Here is a 16,062-nt window from a genome sequence, read left to right as displayed (position 1 = left end):
TTTAATTTTATTAAAATAAAGCTGAGAGGGCCCCTGCTATAGCCAACCCAGGATTTTTTCTTTTCCTGCTGAGGTTTATAATTCTAATTCTCTTACTTAGGAAAAATTATGTATGAACCAATACAACTTCCACATTATTGTGACATTATTTCACTCACCAATTGAATATGATGAATCGGTGCTATTGAACATAGGCTGTAGCAGAACAGAATATAGAACTCCAACTCTCCAGCCACAAGGAGACCTTCAATGTCTTTAACTCAACCACTGTTTCATTATTCAACAACTTCTCCCCGTATGTCCTCACTTCCTTCCTTAAATTAGATTCAATACTTCAACATCATATAACCTTACAAACTCTCAAAACTCCTACCAGACTTGCTTGGCAAAAACCCAGACATCACCTTACTCTAGGCTTGCCCCTGAACAGCTTTAACATTGCTGAAGAAAATCACAAAACTACACTAGTAGAACTCACTTCCACATAATGGCCACGAATATCAAGTCAGCCCTTAATGCGGCCAAAGTGCCCACTACCTTTTCTAAATAAATTCACTTTCTCACTCTCAGAGACAATTTCACACCTTCTCTCTTCAAATTTCCAACACTTCCTCATCTCAGATTTCATAGAGAAAAAAGATGCAATTAGATAAGACTAACCTCATTTTCCTCCTTAATTTCTATGAACCTACCAATACTTATGCCCATATACCCTGCCTCTCATCTTCTCATAAAGGAATCTCTGCTCCCATTGTGGGCCAGCCCTTCCACTTGTGCCCTGAATCTCATTTCCACTTGCCTTTTCAAAGATTTAACTCTTTCTCTTTCCTCTTAATTTTCCTCTTTCTCTCCTGCATCTTTGATTTCTCCCTTTCTTCTGTATCTGTGTATATATTCCATTGACAAGCAGCTATGTCTTCTATTCCCCTTGTCCCCTGCCAGCTACTACTCGATCAGTTCCTCTTCACAGAAGAACCTCTCAAAAAGTTGTCATTACTCATTGTCTCTACTTCCTAACCTCCCATTCACTCTTCAGTGCTTGCTTCCCTGCCATGGAACTGAACCAGCTCTCAATCATCAGTGGTCTGTCTCTTGCCAAACTTCATGATCAATTCTCTGTTCTTATTTTACTTGATATCTCAGCAGCATTTGACATAGTGACTATCCCCTCTTTACTGAAACTTTTTTATTAATTTTTATTGGAGTATAGTTGCTTTACAATGTTGTGTATTGAAACATATTTTTCTTCAGACTTTTGAAGCTCCATATCCATCTGATTTTCTTCTTTTTTCCCTCACAGCTTCTTCTCAGTTTCCTTTTCTGACTCTTCCTCCCTTCAAGATCTCTGAATAATGAAGCGCCTCAGGGCTAGACCCTTAGCTCTCTTTTTTCTTAAATCTACATCCTCTTTTTATGAGATTGCATCCAGTTTCATTGGGCCAGGTACTGTCTTTGAGTTGGTAAAAGCAAATTTGTATCTCCAGGGCAACCTCCCTAAGTCAAGAATGGTATATTGAACTAGTTATTTGGTATCTCCACTTGGATGTCCAAAAGGCATCACAAATTTAATGGAATTATTGATTTAATTCCCTAAAATGTCTCAAGCCCTCCCCATCTCAGTAATGGCATCCCCTCTACCCTGTTGGGGGTTTTGAGGGGGAGGGTGGGGAGAAGAGACTAGGTTTTATTTCTTCTTTCCCTCATATCCCACATTCAAATCTAGGCTCTACTTGAAAAATAGGTCCCAAATCCATCCATTATCACCATCTCCACTGCTGTGCCCATAGCCCTAGCCACCGTCATCTCTTTCCTGGGCCACTGAAACAGTCTACTATCTAGTCCTCATTCCTCCAATTTCCCCATCCTGCATACACCAGCCAGAGTGATCGTTTGAAAGCTGAAATCAAGTCAAATTACTCCCTTCTTCAAGACCTCCAGTGACATTCCATTGCAACCAGTATAATATCCAAACTTTATCATCGTGGCCTACAAGGCCCTGCATAATTTGGCCCCTTTCACACTGGCCTTTTCTCTATCTCTCAGTCACGTCAAATTCATTCCCATTTTAGGCCAATCACACATACTATTTTTCTACTTGGAATGTTCTTCTCTCCATTCTTTACATGGCTCTCGTCATCATTCAGACCTCAACCCAAATAGAACCACTTCAGAGAGGCCTTCCCTCAGCTCCCTGTCTAAAGAAATCCCACCCACTATTTATTACTCTTTATTATATTGCCCTATTTCATCTTTGATAGCATCTTAACAATACCTCAAAACAACAGTACCTTTTTTTTTTTTTTTTTTTTTTTTTTTTGCGGTATGCGGGCCTCTCACTGTTGTGGCCTCTCCCGTTGCGGAGCACAGGCTCCGGACGCGCAGGCTCAGCGGCCATGGCCCACGGGCCCAGCCGCTCCGCGGCATGTGGGATCTTCCCGGACCAGGGCACGAACCCGTGTCCCCTGCATCGGCAGGCGGACTCTCAACCACTGCGCCACCAGGGAAGCCCAACAGTACCTTTTTGCTCATTTGTTTACATGCTCGTCTGTTTCCCTCTACCAGATTGTACACTCCTTAATAGCAAGAACACTGCCAGCATGTTTACTTTTGTATCCCCAAAGCCTAGCAAAGTGCCGGGCACATAGAAGGTACTCCTAAGTATTTGTTGATTAGTTACTAAATAAAAATACTCAGGGTCAGGTTTATTTGTCCTGTCTCCCTACACTTACCTGTAACCAATCACTTCTTAATTTAATCTTATTCTAGTAGTCTATAAAAGGAAAGAAAAAAGGAAGATACAGGGATGATTCATTACAGTTTGAAAGCTTTGTTTCTAAGATAATACTGTTATCTCTAAGGATAAGATCATAAAATTCTAAGAAAAATTAGAAAAAAATTAGTGAATTCTTATGGTCTTCATAATTTCAGAACTTTATGCGTCCTAAATTTTGTGAGTCTCAGTAATATTTGCTTATCTGATTCTGAGGTTTATTTCCCTTTCCTTACAGGTGATAATATGGTCTAAATGATTTGATGGATGCTCTCTGTTATATCAAGGGTGAGTTGCGAGCTATGATGAAAAGATGTTATAAATAGTGTCTTAGTATTTTGCAACTGGTGGAGAAAAATATATCCCCTTATAAATGTTTAAATTCTTTCATATATGTTCCATCTTTATGGATGCTACTGAAATTGGGTAAACAGTAATTAATCTGTACTTATATATCAATACCCATAATATTCTCTGACGTTTTCCCCAAAAGAATTCTTCAACATAGTTACAGATCTCAAGAGCCACAGAACTGTTCATTTTCCCCATTAACCCCAATCCTAGAAATTTATCCTCTGGAAATAATTTAATTGAATAAAAGAAAAAAATCTCTTCCTAAAGACCTTCAGGGAAATTTGAAATAGCCTAAATATCTAACAGTATGGGAATACCACATAAATCATGGTAAGTCAGGCTTATGGGATATCATCTGTTGAAATGTTAACTGTAAAAATTATGTAGCAACTTGGAAGCAAGTTTATGAAGTAATTATATTAGGTTGGAAAAGCAGAATACAAAATTGTATGTATATTAGATTTCTACATTATGAAAGTACAGCTTTCATAATGGAAAGCTGGAATATGAAAACCTAAAAATGGTTTTTGTGGTAGGGTGGTGGAATTAATTTTTCCCACTTTATAATAATCTTAAATGTTGTTATATTATTTTTACAATGAATGAGGAAAAATTACTTCTGACTGTGTTGAGATGGATGAAATTCTTGGAATGCATAGTGCTCAGAGAAGCAAACTAGGCAAACATTTTTTTTAAATAAATAAAAATAAAATTTCAAAAACTGGTCTATAGAAAAAACTGAATTTTCCAGTGGGGTAGGAGGAAGAGAAAAAAATAAGGCCAAATACCTATATGTAGCTTAATTTGCTATGGGTTGCAATAACCCACCAGTGAATTATTTTTTTTGTAGCCACTTTCTGATTTTCTGAACCAGAATTTGAAACAGAGGATTTTTTTTTCTGATCCTCCTGTTAATTCTGGGTATACATGGGTAATGTTATATATAAGCACAAATAGTGTTTTTCATCCTTTGTAGACAGTTATATAATATTTCTGCAATTTATTTCTCACCTTTTCTAAGGAGAGGTGATTGATATCCAGGACTTAGACAACTTTCCAGCAAATGAGGGGGTTGAGCCCGAAGAAGAAGAAATGGAGAAACTAATGCCTCATTTGACAGTCAGTGGTGAGGTTTTTTTTTTTAATTCTGTTGTCTTCCTAGAAGTTACCTTTGTTATCTTGTATATAAGCTTCTCAGAAATGATCCTTATCTTTCTTGTGTCACCTAGAACAATGCTTCTCAAACTTGAATGTGCGTATGAATCACCTGGGCGTCTTGTTAAAATGCAGATTATGATTCAGGTCTGGAGCAGAGCCTAAGAAATTCTGCATTTCTAACAAGCTTCCAGATGGTGGCAATGCTGCTGGTCCAAGGTCCACGCTTTGCCTATCTAAGACCTAAAAGATGAAGAAATGATATATTAAGATTGTGCCTGGCCTTTCATTTCTTAAATCACAAGTACAACCAATATATTATGTGCCTGAGGGCATGATTCCATCCCCAAACTAAGAAGGAAAAATATTAGAGTAATTAAAATTAGCAAATAAAAATGAGTATTAGGGAGAGACACAGGGGAAGCAGAAGGAGTTAGGGATTGATTGATTGATTTGTTTGCTTATTGAGATTTTTATTATTGCTTATTGAGTCTAGTTACATACATGACTTATCTGCTGGCTCTTGTGTTATATAACTACTTTAGACTCGTCTTTTTATTTCTATTACTCTCTTTGTTGTTCTGATACAAAAAAAGATGATCTAGGAGCATTTGGGGATTAGCATTTCTTACTATAATGATGTTTCTAGAAAGCTTCTGTACAGCTCTGGCCTTGAAAGAAAAGATTGTATATTGATTTATTCAAACAACAAATATTTATTGATCACTGAATATGTCCAGGAACTATACTAAGGGATGAAGAAGGGAATACATAGTTGACTTTCTCTGCTAAACCCAACAGAAAGTAAGAAATAAAACACAACCATTATGTTCTCAAATCATGGTTTTAATAAATTTGAACCTATTCATTGCAAACATCTCCATTTTCTGTTTTCTCCAGTTAATCATTTCTTCTTATTCAGGAAGATATACTATGTCCCTCTCCTCTCTTCAATTTAAGAGGTTCTTTTCACCCTTCCAAATCCATTCCTCTTGACCTGATCATCTCCCACTTCTTCAAAAAATATTTTTTATTGAGAGATAATTGATATATTGTATTAGTTTCAGGTGTACAACATAATGATTCAATATTTGTATAAAAGTTATTTCATAACTCACCACATTCAATTTCACCTATTTCTGTCTACCCTGCCTATAAAGTAGCATATAGTCCCCCATTCCTTTTAAAAACTAACGTTGACTTGGTTCTTTTGCCTTATAATTATGATAATTCATCCCTCATTTCTTTCAGCCCACTTTTTAATTGGTCTTTAGGTGCTGCTTCTGCTTCCTCACTTTACATTCTCTCTTTGAATCCTTGCCATTGGCTTTCCCACTCACGTAATCCCCAACTCTACTGACGTAGCTCTGAGAATCAGAAATCACCGGTAACTTCCTTTGCCAGCCCCACTTATTCTAATTTCCTAATGTGGAAACAATCCAGGGTTTATTTCTCAGTCTTCTCAGTTTTAATTCCTTCCCTCCCTTAATCACATTACTTCCTGATCACTGCTTGAGCTGTCAACTCTCCAGGGCAGCAGTTCTCAAATCATGGTCCAGGAACACCCCTCTCTTGCAGGAGGTCTATGAGATCAAAACTATTTTTTTATTGGGGTATAGTTGTTTTACAAGGTTGCATTCGTTTCTACTGTACAGCGAAGTGAATCAGCTATATGTATACACATATCCCCTCTTTTTTGGATTTCCTTCCCATTTAGGTCACCAGGAGCACTGAGTAGAGTTACCTGTGCTATACAGCAGGTTCTCATTAGTTATGTGTTTTATACATATTGGCGTATATATGTCAATCCCAATCTCCCAATTTATCCCACCCCTCCTTTCCCCCCTTGGTGTCCATGCATTTTTTTCTCTATGTCTGTGTCTCTGTTTCTACCTTGCAAACAGGTTCATCTGTACTACATCTGTACTATTTTTCTAGATTCCACATATATGAGTCAACATATGATATTTGTTTTTCTCTTTCTGGCTTACTCCACTCTGTATGATAGTTTCTAGGTCCATCCACATCTCTACAAATAACCCAATTCGTTCCTTTTTATGCCTGAGTAGTATTCCATTGTGTATATGTACCACATCTTCTTTATCCATTCATCTGTCGATGGGCATTTATGTTGCTTCCATGACCTGGCTATTGTAAAGAGTGCTGCAGTGAACATTGGGGTGCATGTGTCTTTTTGAATTATGGTTTTCTCTGGGTATATGCCCAGTAGTGGGATTGCTGGGTCATTTGGTAATTCTATTTTTAGTCTTTTAAGGAACGTCCCTACTGTTCTCCATAGTGGCTGTATCAATTTACATTCCCAACAACAGTGCAAGAGGGTTCCCTTTTCTCCACACCCTCTCCAACATTTATTGTTTGTAGATTTTTTGATGATGGCCATTCTGACCAACGTGAGGTGATACCTCATTGTAGCTTCGCTTTGCATTTCTCTAATAATTACTGATATTGAGCATCTTTTCAAGTGCTTCTTGGCCAACTGTATGTCTTCTTTGGAGAAATGTGTATTTAGGTCTTCCACCCATTTTTGATTGGGTTCTTTGTTTTTTTTGATATTGAGCTGCATGAGCTGTTTGTATATTTTGGAGATTAATCCCTTGTCCGTTGAAAATATTTGCAAAACTATTTTTAAAATAGCACTAAGACATTATTTGCCTTTATCGCCTTCATTCACTCACAAGTGTATAGTAGCATTTTTCATAAGCTACATGACATACCCCCCACCCATGATATATCTGAAAAAGCTATTAAAATATTTCTTTTCCAACTACATAACTCTGTGACCATATCACAGTAAATCAAATTCAGAAACTGACTGAGAATCCCAGCTGTCTTCTATTAAGCCAAACATTAAAGAGATTTGCAAAAATGTAAAACAATGCTGTCTTAGCTTGGGCTATTATTACAAAAATACTGTAAACTGGGTGGCTTGTAAATGACAAAAATTTATTTTTCACTTCTAGTTCTGGAGACTAGAAGTCAGAGATCAGGGTGCTAGAATGGTTGAGTTCTGGTGAAAGTCCTCTTCTGGGTTGCAGTTTGCCAACTTCTTATATCATCACATGCAGAGATGTGATGTGCAGCAGGCAGCAAGCTCTCTTCTGACTCATAAGGCGCTAATCCCACTCATGAGGGCTCCATCCTCAAGATCTCATCTAATCCTAGTACCTCCCAAAGGCCCACCTCCTAATACCATCATATTGGGAATAGGATTTTATTGGGGGGATGGGGGGACACAAATATTCAGTCAATAGCACTACCTTTCCCGCTAAATTTTTGGGGAAATTTATTTATATTTCTCATTTTCAATTGATATATGTTTTTCATTAAAAAGTATGTTACCATATACTGGATTTATTATTACTATTTTTAAATGAATTATTATTTTTTTATTCCTCAGTTTTACTATCTAATAGGGTAATTATCCATAGTTGCAACTCTTGGAGGTCCTCAAAATTTTTTAAGAATATAAAGAGGTCCTGAGACCAAAATGTTTGAGAACCTTTGCTCTCTGAATCATTTATTGTCACTACTGTGTTTCTAGCTGCCTGCTAGATACTTCTCCCTTCATATCTCACCAGCACCTTAAACTTCTTTTGCAGGGGAAGGGTGAACTTTTTCTTAAATATCAGATGCACACAGTTGAGTTAATCGAACTCATCAGTATGGTATACTATCACCATTGGTCCATGCAAAGCTCCTTTGTGTTTTATTTTATTACAGTAAGTCCCCTACATACGAACAATTTCCATTCCAAGAGCACATTTGTAAGTCCAGTTTGTTCGTAAGTCCAACAAAGTTAGCCTAGGTACCCAACTAACACAATCGGCTATATAGTACTGTACTGTAATAGGTTTATAATACTTTTCACACAAATAATACATAAAAAACAAACACAAAAACTAAAGAAAACATTTTTATTCTTACAGTACAGTGCCTTGAAAAGTATAGTACAGTACCAGTCACATCACCACTGCTTTTACACTTGCTTCCAGACATCCTAGGCTTGTAATAAAGATACTATACTACTGTACTCTATACCCTACTGTACAGTAAAGTACAGAAAAGCACAACCACTTGTAGAGGATGTACACATGTGACAGTGTACACCAGACACGTAAACTGACTTATGTGATTGGACATGCGAACACACATTCGCAACTTGAAGGTTGATGTTTAGAGGACTTACTGTATTTTTCCTCTTTACCTCCTATTTCCACTCCTATTTCCTTTCCCCCATCATAAGTCCATTCTCTATTATATCTAATATTTGTCCTTCCAACCTACCTTCCTCATGTTTATTTAGATATACACATATCCCTTTAAAAATTCAGTGTGTGTGGTATTTAATTTACTTAAAGGGTATTGTGCTATAAAACTCCTCTATTTATTTTTTTCACTCAACATTATTTTTAATAGCTTTATTGAGATATAGTTCACATACCAGATGACTCATTCACTAAAAGTGTACAATTCAATGGTTTTTAATATTCATAGATATGTGCAATTATCACCACCGTCATTCTCAAACATCTTCATCACCTGAAAAAGAAGCACTGTACACTTTAGCTTTCACTCCCTATCCTCCCACCCCTAAGCAATCATTAATCTACATTCTATGTCTATAGATTTGCCTTTTTTGGACATTTCATATAAATGGAATCATAAAATATGTGGTCTTTTGTGACTGGCTTCTTTCACTTAGCATGTTTTCAAAATTCATCCATGTTGTAGCATGTATCAGTACTTCATTCCTTTTAATGACCAAATAACATTCTGTTGTATGGATATATCTCATTTCATTTATCCACTCATCAGTTGATGGATATTAGGATTGTTTCCACCTTTGGGCTATTATGAATAATGCTGCTATAAACATTTGTGTGCAACTTTTCACGTGGACATATTTCATTTCTCTTGGGTACATACCTAGGAGTGAAATTGCTGGGTCATAAGGTAACTACATTTAACCATTTGAGGAACTGCCAGACTGTTTTCCAAAGTGGCTGCATCATTTTGCATTCCCACCAGCAATGTATAAAGGTTCTGATTCCTTCACTCCCACATCAACACTTGTTACTATCTGACTTTTTGATTCTAGCCATCCTAATGGATGTGAATCAACACTATATTTTTTAGACTTACTCATGTTTCTATAAATCAATCTAATTCTGGCTGCTGCATAATATCCCTTCAATACAATGACCATAATTTACCTAATCACTGCCCCAGTAATGAATACCAGATTTGCCAACGCTTCATTTTCTTGTTCTTTACTACTTCTACTAACTATATAATTTTACCTTTCACATTTAGATCTTTAATTCATCTGTATACCACCTCTGCATATGGTAAGACAGGGATCCCACTTGGGGTTTTTTTTCCCCATAGCAAACGAATTTCCCAGCACTGAACTGATTTGTCATACTATCATGTATAGACGAAACCCAGCAACTCCCCAATATCTAGGGACTCTTGGGTAGGTTAGGGGAGACATATATTTCTCCTACTCACCAATGGTTCTGACTTTCTACTTTGAATTCTCTGGTTTGCATTCCTCTACTATGCTGTTGTCTTTTTTTTATTCTGTTACTCCCCTGGACGCTGCCTAATTCCGTCATTTCTCAACTCAAGCCTGGGTTGGTAGCTTATTTTGCTGCAACTGCTTAAAATTAAATAATAGATGTCCTTATTCTCATAGATTCTGCCACTATTCCTACGTTAGGGGAATTTTCATTTTTGTTTCCGTTCTTCAAGTTCCAGCCTCCCATTTTGTTGCTGAGGAGGAAACATTAGAAATATATTCAGAGTTTTGGAGAGAGGAAGGGAGAAAGAGATGTATGCTGTTAGTCTTGAAACAAGAGTGTGTGACATTTTATAGACTCAAAAAATTACTTCTTTATCAGAATTCTTGAAGGTGCCACCCAGGGTTCCTTTCTGCCCCTTCTCTTACTGGGTGGCGTCATGGAAGAAACATTCAGTCCCACTTGTCTCGCAGCTGCTCTTCTTCTAGCCTACTCGTTAGTCTTTTCTCCACTGTTCACTCACAGATAATAGAAACCTGAATTTGGATGAACTTGTCCCACTTCCCTGTCAGCTACTTTAGGGTAGGCATACCATCTTTTTTTTTTTTTTGAGGTATAGTTGATTTACAATATTATATTAGTTTCAAGTGCACAGCACAGTGATTCAAATTTTTCATCAATTATACTCCATTTATAGTTACTATAAAGTATTGGCTATATTCCTGTATAATGTATCTTTATTTATTTTATACATAGTAGTTTGTACCTCTTAATCTCCTACACAGACATGCCATCTTGTAAGTCTTTTTATTCTCTGTACCTGCAGTTAGTAGGTGTCTGCTGAAGCAATGAAGGGATGCGTGTATCCATTCACTTAACAATCACAGTCTACCGTGTGCCAAGTATTATTGTACATGCTTGGGACAAAGCTCACTACTCTCGTGGAGCTTACTTTCTAGTGAAGAGATATACACAATAAACAAATAATAGTATGACAGAGATTACAGAGAAAATAAAGCAAAGAAAATGGGTATAGGGGATACTGTAAGTGGAGGAAGTTAATCAAGAAAAGACTCACTGATAAAGGGCATTTAAGCAAAAAGCTAACGAGACCAGGGAGCAGAAATCTGGAGCAAGAGCACTCCACGGAGAGGGAAGAGCAAGTGCAAAAGCCCTTATACAAGGGCATTGCTCATAATATTTGAGAAAGAGTAAAGAGGCCATTGTGGCTGAACAGAGTGAGCAAGGGAAATGTAGGAAGAGATAAGGTCATAGAGGTAGGGCACGGGACCACCACATTGAACCACATAAGCTATGCACAGTACAATTCCAGGATTGTGCAATGAGATGTTCCTTTTGGGGGAAGGGGGTGGTGCAGGTGTGGGGAGTAGCTGATCATATGAACCCTGAAGGCTATTGTAAAGATTGGGTTTTTTTCCTGAGTAACACAGGAAAATGAGGATTTGAACAAAGATAGGACATGATCTGACTTAAGTTTTTAAAGGACTGTCCTGGTTCCTGTGTAGAAGAGACTTGGCAGGGGTGAATACAGCAAGAGCAGAAGCAGGGAGACCAGTTAGGAGGTCTTTGCAGTAACCCAGAGCAGGAAGTAGAGGTGAAGGTGGTGAGAGTGGTTGAGTTACATATATATTTTGAAGATGGAATCAGCAGTATTTCCTGATAGATATCCCAGGGCCGAGAACATAATAGGCACTAAAAATGTACTTATGAAATGGATGAATTGGATTAGATGTAGAACACAAAAGAAGAGGATTGAAGCATATTCCATGTGTTTTGGCTTCAACAGAGGATGGAGCATAGGCCTGGAAAGATGGAATTATCATTTCCTGAGATGAACAGCTGAATGAATAAGAGACTGGTTAAATGCTATTATATTTGTTGAACTAGTGAAGAAACTAAATGAAATCCATATGGATTCAAATACTATATAAAGAGGAGATATTAAAAATCTGAGTATTTAGTGATCTGCAGAACATGGGTTCAGCAATCTATTATTATAACTTGCTATTAAGTTGATGCTAGGAAAATTTTCTGACATTCTGGATTGACTCTCAAGAAAAAATCAATGAGGATGAGCAAGTGGTTGCCACATATTTCTCTATCTTTTCCTCTTATTGCCTCTATATGTGATTTTGTAAGCCCTCTCACATCCTTGCGTTCCCTGACTTGGTTGGGTGGTATGGGAGTAAGGGTTTTTTGCTGTACATTTACATAGTTGCTGCTCCAAAAACCATCCATGTTGGTGTACACTAAATTTAAAAATTATAACTAGTTGGTTTGCATGCATAATAACTTAAATGGTATTGTGTAAAGAGGAGTAAGCCTTCTTTTTTAAAATTTATTTATTTATTATTTATTTATTTATTTTTGACTGCACTGGGTCTTATTGCGGCACATGGGATCTTCGTTGTGGCATGCGGACTTCTTAGTTGCAGCATGTGGACTTCTTAGTTGAAGCATGTGGACTCTTAGTTGTGGCATGCAGACTCTTAGTTGCAGCATGCATGCAGGATCTCATTTCCCGACCAGGGATCGAACCCAGGCCCCCTGCATTGGGAGCATGGAGTCTTACCCACTGGACCATGAGGGAAGTCCCAGGAGTAAGCCTTCTAATTTCTGCAAATATCTCCATCATTAATCTAGACTAGTCAGGAGGGAGCAAGAGAGGAACTGGGGCTCATCAGGATTAGGCCAACCCAGAGAATTTTGCCTACCCAGGTTACCAGACTTGAAGTGGGAAATAATAGTCAGTTCCTTCACGCTGCCATACCCTGGTGATTTCTGGGTGATGGAGTTTGAGAAAAGCCTAAGAGGAGGGAGAAATGGTGAAGCACAAAATCTCTGCCCCAAAAGGAAGGAACATCTTGCCCTTCCCTAGTCATTCATTGACTACCTATGTTCAATGGACAGAGCCAATGTTGGGAAAATAGAATATTAAGCTTCTGACCTCAAGGTACTTACACACTTAGTGAAAGCAAAAGAGCCAGGGAGAGAAGTGAAGGGCATCTGCCTGTGAAGCCTGATTCGCCTACAGCATCTCTAAGAGTGAGGTAGCTACTTTTTTTCCCCCTGAAAAATCCAGTTCCCATTGCTCTGGTAACTGAAGTAACTGGTAAGATTCTCTTCTCCTTAAGGCTCATATATCTTTAACTATACAGGATGAATTAGGCATTACCCTGAAATGTTAGGTTTTCAGAGTCCACAAATTATAAATCACATTGAGACACAACCTTTTCCCATAAAGCTCCTTTCTCCTTTGGTGAACAGTACTACATAGGAAGAAGCCTAATACTAGATATTCTCCCTCATCGAATAGTCACTTCCTTTTTATTCTTCATAAAATCAGAAGGGAATATGAGCCTAGGCGATTCTTAGATTGATATGGTTGAATTAATTCCTATAGAAAACAGCTATATTTATGCAACATCCCTACTTAAATATCTTCAGAATTCCCCAATGCTAATGCTAATGCTAAAGTCTAGACTCCCTTAGCTTAACAATCAAGATGTATATGTATACACAAAAACCATGTTAAGGGCTTCCCTGGTGGTGCAGTGGTTGAGAATCTGCCTGCCAATGCAGGGGACACGGGTTTGAGCCCTGGCCAGGGAAGATCCCACATGCCGCCGAGCAGCTAAGCCCATGCGCCAGAACTACTGAGCCTGAGCTCTAGAGCCCACAAGCCACAACTACTGAGCCCACGTGCCACAACTACTGAAGCCTGTGCACCTAGAGCCCATGCTCCGCAACAAGAGAAGCCACGACAATGAGAAGCCCACACACCACAACAAAGAGTAGCCCCCACTCACTGCAACTAGAGAGAGCCCATGTGCAGCAACGAAGACCCAACACAGCCAATAAATAAATAAATAAATAAGTTTATTTTTTAAAAAAAACATGTTAAATGAGTGACATGCTGGGTATAAGAGACTAGAAAAAATGAGGGGGACTGTGGCAATCAGGAAACCTTGGGTTCCAGTTAAAAGGGTGACAGTTTTTCTGCTCCTGCCAATTATTGCTAAGCAGGAATGGGGGCCATGTGTTCTCTGATCTATGAGTTTTTCAGAAGTCATAAACTGATAACTTTTAAATTACCCATGTTTTCATTTATGAATTTCAAAAAAAATTTTAATGTTATTTAAGCCAAATAAAACTTGTATGGGGATCAAATTTGCAATCTCTGTTATATATAGCCCAAATACCTAATCATTTTTGCTCCCATTATCTCACTTCATGCAGTCTTGAACAGTTCCTTGTCTCCTAAGCTCCCATGATTTCTCTACGTGCTTTTGCTCTTCTTTCACTCTAGACTACTCTTCCCTAGGAGCTACATGCTATGTGTTAAAATTCTACTTCTCCCTACACACAAAACCTAAAACTCTTAGAAGGAAACATAGGAGAAAAGCTTCATGACATTGGGTTTGGCAATGATTTCTTGGAAATGACACCAAAAGCATAGGCAACAAAGAACACAATCAACAGAGTGAAAAGGCAACTTACAGAAAGAAAACATTTGCAAATCACATATCTAATAAGGGATTAATATCCAGAATATATAAAGAACTCCCATAACTCAATAACAACAACAAGTGATAAAAAGTGGGCAATAGTCTTGAATAGACATGTTTCTACAGTATATATACAATAACCAACAAGCTTATAAAAAGACACTCAAAATCACTAATCATTAGAAAAACGCAAATCAAAACCACAATGATATATCACCTCATACCCATCAGGGTGGCTACTATCAAACAGAAAACAAGTATTGGTAAGGATGTGGAGAAATTAGAACTCTTATGCACTGTTGGTTGGAATGTAAAATGGTGGCCACTATGGAAAACAATATTTCTTCAAAACATTAAGAATAGAATTACCATGTGATCCACCAATTCCACTTCTGGTGTATATTCAAAGGATTGAAAGCAGGGTCTTGAAGAGATATTTGTACACCGATGTGTCACAGCAACATTATTTATGATAGCCAAAAGGTGGAAGCAACCCAAGTGTCCATCAACAGATAAATAAGTGCTTTATCTTATTATCTTAAAATGTGGTACATATAATGCAATATTATTCATCCTTAAAAAGGAAGGAAATTCTGATACATGATACAACATGGATGAACCTTGAGGATACTATGCTAAGTGAAATATGCAAGTCACAAATACTGTATGATTCTACTTATATGAGGTTCCTAGAGTAGTCAAATTCATAGAAACAGAAAGTAGAATGGTGGTCATTAACTTCATTTTAAGTCTTGGTAGCCCCTCACATAGTAGGCCCTAATTAAATATTTGTTTAATTTGTAAATTAAACCTTCCCTTTCTTTCCTCTGTGTCCCTAGCCAGAATGAAAGGTAATATACCAAGTTTGGACAGACTAGGGAAAAGTCAAATTATGTGCATAATAAATAAATCCCCCAGAGCAGGAATAGAAAATCTCTAGAATTGCAGCTAACAAGTGAAGCCTGAAACAACTTGGGGGGCTCAAGCTAAGCCTTTGCTGCCAGAGGTATCTGTGCTTAGCCATCATGAAGACTAGAGACACTCCTAACTTCTGTGCTTAGATGATTTAAATACCGTGAGACCTGTCAGATCTTGAAAATTTCTGATTAAAACAATCATAATACTTTCCTTAATTGCTCTTTTAAAATCACTCTTTTCAATAACACTACAGACTAAAACCTGTGAGAGTTTGATTTTTCCCTCTTTCTGGATGTAAACAATGAAATGGTTCCTAATCAGCATTCAACCAAGGGGACTGGGTAAAATTTTTTACTTCAACAACTTTCAATTCACCAATGTTTAACATGAAAATATATTAATACAGAATTTTTTTAAAAACTTCCCCTTCCCCGAAATCCAATCAGTGTCAAAATATTCTGATTCTGTAACTCATACCACACATTCCCTGAGGGTGCCAAATGAACCACATTGAAATCACAGTTACTCTAAAGCTGGAAGGAGCTTGTGGGTCATTCCTACCTGGACCTGAGCCTGAGAACTGAATGAGGTCACAGTTGTGTGATGGAACAAACCCTTTATTGCATTCTTGATCTGACTGAAGCCCAGAAGTTGTACCCACTTAGAAGCTTACCCACTTAGAAGTAGGTAAATGTCCAGATTTTGTAGGAATCTACAAGGAGTCCTTTTTTTTTTTAATCTATCATTTCAGTGAGAGATTGGAGGTAGTTTTTTAAATTAATGATTATTTTGA

Source organism: Mesoplodon bidens, assembly GCF_964165515.1.
Source record: "Mesoplodon bidens genome assembly, chromosome: 19".
NCBI classification, from domain to species: domain Eukaryota; kingdom Metazoa; phylum Chordata; class Mammalia; order Artiodactyla; family Ziphiidae; genus Mesoplodon; species Mesoplodon bidens.
The sequence above is the reverse complement of the archived record's forward strand: the minus strand, read 5'-3'. Positions refer to the sequence as shown.